The sequence below is a fragment of the Trachurus japonicus genome, chromosome 15 (genome assembly GCF_045865225.1).
Source record: "Trachurus japonicus isolate A0001 chromosome 15, Traja_1.0".
Lineage (NCBI taxonomy): Eukaryota > Metazoa > Chordata > Actinopteri > Carangiformes > Carangidae > Trachurus > Trachurus japonicus.
The window spans coordinates 18482048-18488236 of NC_140921.1; positions in this window are offsets into that span (position 1 = coordinate 18482048).

Sequence of the window (6189 nt, forward strand, 5' to 3'; positions counted from 1 at the left end):
GGTGCATGTATTCACATGTGAAAACATGCATGAAATCCTGCCACTTTATGTGTGTAAGGAGTTTGCAGATTTATAGGGTGCTGGAGGGTAGAGTGTAAATCCCAGAGGGTGCGGTGGTGTGATGTTAACACTGCTGCTGAGTGCTGCTTCGCATCCTGACAGTAGAATAACAAGTGGAGCAAGATTTAAAGAGAGAACATTACAGGTATAGTTTACACGTGGAAAGCATGGTGAGTTTGTTGTTCAAAGAGTCTTTATGTAGAGTTATGGTTCCACAACATGCTGAGTGTTTATGTACATAAAGTAACACAAGATGCTGCCGCACACTTCATCAGGTGATACGTGCTTTACACTCCTTATTCCTTGCGTTGGCGTTGTATTACCTTTGTTATCGCTTGCACACTGTCCTCCCTGCGAGGGTGTTTTAGTCTGTCTGGCCTTCATCAGCCGCCTGGAACATGACGAATGTCTCAAGGATTAAATCATTTTATAAATAATATTGTGAGCAAGGATCGTTCCCGTACATTCACAGTACACAACAAAGATGTTTTCTTACCTCAGACGAACCGGTAACTTAATTGGTCTTTGAAAACAAGTCTTGACTTGTTTCTACCTTGGATTATGGTAAACTGTTTGATTGACAGCCACTGTGCTTCTGTGTCAACCAGTTGTGACATTTTAATTGTTCTAATGATGATTTCATTGTCTGTCCTGAAATACTCCTGTGATTTGTGTGTCCATGTAAAAAAAAAAGAAAAAAGAATATAATGTGGTAATTTCTCCCACAAAATTTAGATGTGTAATTTGAATCTTTTCAGTGTGTTCATGCTGGATTTATTTTGTTTTCTGTGGCATAAACTCCACAAACATTCCACTGCTGAGGGGCATTTTGTTTCCATCACACTTCATTTCACTTAAAGTGAATTTAAAAAGGTTGTAACTGAGCCTGAGTTTCTTCTCAACACATTCACACATGTAAAAATGATCTTATTCTAGATGATGATGATCTGATAATTGATTGTTCATTCAGTCAAAGATCAACTGTGTCATCTTGGTTTAAACTGTTGGTGCAGTGATATGCCAGGCCATAGACAAAACTACTGAATTTCACACTTCTCACATTCACATAATAGATACTCACACACACAGGTGAAGTCTGCAATAAGGCAGTTAGGTGGAACACAGTGTTTTATGTTTGTAGTAAGCGAACGCCTCAGGGTCTAACTGGGAGGAGATGAGAGCCAAGATGTTTTCTTAAGCCACAGATGAGTTAATAAATCAACATGAGTAAAGTATCATGGTGTCTATACTAATGCATAAGCAAGCCATTTTATACATTACACGTGTGGCCATAGTGGCAGTGCTAATGTCTCCCATATGTTGCCCTGTCCCACTTACTATATGTCTCTGTGCATGTGTCTGATAGTAATTACAGGGGTGGGCTGGGTTCTCATCTGAGTGCATCGGACCACTGCCATGTTACAGTAGATGTCTAATCCATCTGCTTGTGATTTCACTCAGCAGCTAGTGTGTGATAATGCATGTATGTGAGCACATAATCACACAGCAACTGCACACTTCTGTGATCTTGACAATCTTTTTAAAATGAGTTTCCGAGGTGAACTGTCCAAAGAGCTGAGCAGAAGGAAATGAGTTTCAATCGTTTACTCCCTATAAAAAAAAAAAAAGGTTTTAAAATGACTCCTAGAGGGCACAGGAGAACACCTGCACACAAACTGGTTCTGATCAGGACCGTGCACATTTTTACATGACTACGGGTCAGGTTGTGTCGACACATTACTGGGAGTTCACATAATGCTGTGTACTTAAGCGACCTCAAACACAGCTGGCGCAAACCACAGCAGAGAGAGTCAGGACGTGGTCGGTGTGGTACAGTGACACATCACATGAAACCGCCTGAATACCGCAATCTAGGCTCAGTTTACTGTATACGTACATGCGTGTTTACACGTGTGTGTGTGTGTGTTTATGTTTCAGTGTGTAAGAACTAACTTGAGGTCTGCATTTCTATCCAGTGATAAATAGTCCGCTCTTAGATGTGGCTTTTCGGGCCTCCTGCTAGTGATAGCTGTTGGACCACAACAAAGGGATCAGAACTGTGTTGGTGATAAACAGTGGCAGCAGTGTCCTGACACAGTCCATCGACTGAAACACAAGATGACACAAGCAAAGACAACACACTATAACAAACGTAGAAATGGCCTGATTAGTGACTTTTCAAAAAAATAAAAAAAAATCACAGTGCCTGATTTCCAGTTTTGGTTCACAGATTGTTAAAATATCCAGTTGCCATATCAGCAATGCTGTGTGGAAAGGTCTCCCCTGAAAAATCTGTTCATCTGTGCAGTCCTGAAGACAAGGAGCAGCTCTGGAGGGGAGGTTACACTAGAGAGATTGATGGACATTAGTTAAATGTAAACTTCCTACAAGAAGAAAAATTTCACTCTAAGAAGTTTTGTTTAATCTCCCAACAGTTTAAACTGAGTTATGGCTCTCGTTCTCGTACCTCACAGGCAACAGAGAAATCAACTTCTGTCAACTTTTATGTTTAACAAGTTACAGTCAGTAGTTAAAATCTTTTTCCTTTTTTTTTTTGCACAGCAATCAAAATAGCCCCAAGGTCTTTCGCAACTCTGTGAGTGTGTGAATGCATGTTTGCATACGTGTAATCCACTCAAAGTGATGTATGGCCACCTGTTCAAGGCTGCGCTGCTCTCTAACATTCATCTGTAAACACAGCAAAGTGTATCCTCAGCCTCGCCCCCTCCACTTCTCATCCCATTTCTCTCCAGGGCTCTTCCTGTCATTGCACTGTCTGTGATATCTTTATTCTCATAATAAATTGCAGTGGTGTGCATGGGGGTCTGTCTTCAACCACACACGAATCAAGACTCAAGGTAAATTATTTCTGACAAATTCCATCACCCAAATGTGGACCTATAATATTCACTTATTCACTGTCATAACTGAAATGTTTCCAAACGTCCAATTCAATACGGCTCCATTTTCTATGATTTATTTGGCTGTGAGCTGGGTGATTTTCCATGCCTTTCAATGCTAGCAGTCAGATTCTTCACGTTTCTCTGTGTCACTGCGCTGTGGTTCAACATAGGTTTGATTCCTTTTTTGCCCACATGGGATGTTTGGGACATTTGAACAGCTCCTTTGTTTGCTGTGAGTTTGTTCTCCCTGTCTAATCCGAAACATGTGTACCACTGTCGGATCTGTGTGCTGAACACACAGAACTTTAACAGGGAGACCACTGCACACCAGGGACCTCGCCCACTGGGCAATTAACTCCGTGGCCATAAAAACAGATTTGCAGTAAACTGAAATGATAGAGCAAAACAACAGGGATTGATGGTGATGTGCTGAAACCATAGTATGGTACAGTACATTGCTGAAGTAATCATACTTAGGTGCATTAGGGGACAAACATTAATGCGAGGGGATAAACTTGTTATTTAAAATCCAAAGTATCTAAGCTAACTTCGGGGAAAAGGATAAAAAAGATTTTGATTTATTCTTTACCAGTGTTGGGACAATAAGGTCAAGGCCAAGAGGATCAGTGAGCAGGACAAAGTTGAGGGACAAAGGTTGTGTCAAGCTCCAAGTTCAAAGCTCTTTCTTCCTGTCAGCATATTGAGAGATGGTCTGGATGTTCTGGGAACAGGAAGCAGCTCAACACTTTTCACTGCAACTCCACACTTGTATTATGTGCAGATACATTGATTCCCTGAAGTATTTAATGATGGTGTTCAGCAAAGTTGGATAAAGAAAGTTTCACAATAACATACAGAATATAAATCGTTTATTGCAACAGAAATGTTTTTGCCTGTTTCATAGGAATTTGGAATTTTAGGAATTTTTTATCCTAATATATTTAAAGAAAACCACTGCAGAAGTATATGTGGTTTATTACAGTTAGGGACCTTTTCATGCAGTTCAATTCAAAATTTAGTTTGTTGTTCCTGTCAGACGAAATAATGCCCAAGCTTTCCAGGAGCCAAAAATGCGGCATGGCCACATTTTTTTTAGATGTATGGAGTTTATTTATTTTTTAGATGGAGGAGTTTATTTATGGTTTTAAATCCATTTCATGTTCATGAAGGTTATTAACAATATTCTCAAATAATAGCCTTTAAAAAGTAAGTAAGAAGAAAAGTAAGAATTTGCAGTAACATATAACAATACAATCATTTGGCAGACCCAGCTTGAAGTCTTGCTCAGGGAAAATTTTAAAATGTGGACAGGAGGAGTTGTGGAATAAACAACAAATCCTACAATTTTCACTTTAAAATCATGTCTAGAGAACCAGCTTTTAGCTGTAGGCTCATGAGGAAAAAAGGACAGACTGACTGATGGTCATTAGACATAAAGAACGTCAGACGTCATGATCTCTTCACCCTGGAAAACCCTTTTTTTAAAAAAAAATTATATCATTGAGTTGTATGATGGTCTGCAATACATCTCTGTGTCTGCCAGTGTGTCTGCCAGAAAAAAATCCAACTAGAACCAGGCATTGATAAGAGCCAGAGAGCTCTGTGTCTCTAGGGTCCTTGGCCTCAAGAGAGCCCTTTGTCCATCACTCCCTCCATGTGCCTCTCCCTCTCTCTTACGTCCAGCTGATTTACACCAGGACTATAGTGTGAAGTGTAGGGGCGAAAGGCTGCCCGGACTGCTCTCGGTCTGTCAGGGCTTTTGAGTGGTTGATTTACTCCAGGGTGGCTACACGGGGTGTTGAGCTCTGGCAGGGTGCCCCTGCTGCCCCCCATGACCAAGGAGCTGGGGCCAGGCCCCTATCTGCTCTGGGAGTCATAAATTAGACAAAAGCTTTGTTAACCGCTCACTCCTCTGCTCTGCCCCTCGTCCACACTTACCCTTTATTGTCACAGGCTTGGCCCTTGTCCTCACTTAGCATGATTAGAAGCGACTTGACGCCATGCAGCCAGGAGAAAAAATGGCTGCAGGGTTTGTAGCAGCGGCTAACAGAGGCCTGAACAGCTGCCCCTAGGAGGGAAACTGCATTGCTCTCCACGGTTGTTGTGGTTTGATGCTAGTGCAGACAGGGATTTATTTTATTCAGATTTTACAATAATAGATTTCAGTATTTTCAGCTACTTGTACTTTTAAATAAACCTTTAACACTATGTAATTTCAAGTGGTTAAGCTGTGAACTTATGAGAAAAACTGACCAAGGAAACCAAATTATCATATTTCTGTAGTGGACCAAAGCAAACATGCTGACGTCTTCGGAGATCCAAATTTAATCGTGGACTCTACTGAAGTATTTCCAGCTGCACAAAGATATCATTGGAGGCAGTGACCAGTCTTGTAAAACAACCAAATGCATTAGATGAATATATGGAGCGCTACACCAAATCCTTTCTGCAGGAATCAATCAAATCCCAGTTCAGCAGCGACGTACTCTGCTGATAATGAATATGCTCTGTCACTTTCTCATAAAGTATTTTCTCTGCCAGTATGTTCTGGTTTCTAGACTTTCAACAAAGACTTGGCAAATCTACTGCACATCAGGCTCTGATTAAAAATGTTTTATGCGTCCCATCAATGGATAAAAAATACTCTGAATTAGCCGGTTGAGCACAAAGAGTTCTATGTCAAGATTGAGAGGAGCTGACGTTGTGACTATCATTTGACCCTTTATTGTAGAGTTTGAGGAAACACCACACCTCTTGCCAGGAGTGCAGTGGACTCTAGCATAGCAGATTTATGTATATTCACCAAGGACACATCCAGAAAAATGAGGAGTATCGCTGGGAAAGAGAAAAGCTGACTCTGGGATAGATAAAGTGCCATGTCTTAGAGCCAAGAGTGTCTTAGCCGCTACGCAACCCAATCTGATATCAGCTCTGGGCCGAAGAATCGGCAAAGGAGTCGTGTCAGTGAGGTAAAATTAATGTTTTCTGTGTAGCCTACTATAAGTCAGAAGGGAGCAATATGACCTGGAAGAGAGAAAGAGAATGAGTAAATATAGAAACCGTAAAATGCTTTTCTCGTCTGTCTTATTGTGTCTCTGTGCGATCTCTTCCCTCCACCATCCTTTCTATCCTTTGTACTGCCAGGTCGCACTTTAATACATACAGGGGATGCAACCATGGAAAATACACGTCCCCATCCTCTCGTGTCCTTCCCTCCCGGATCTTG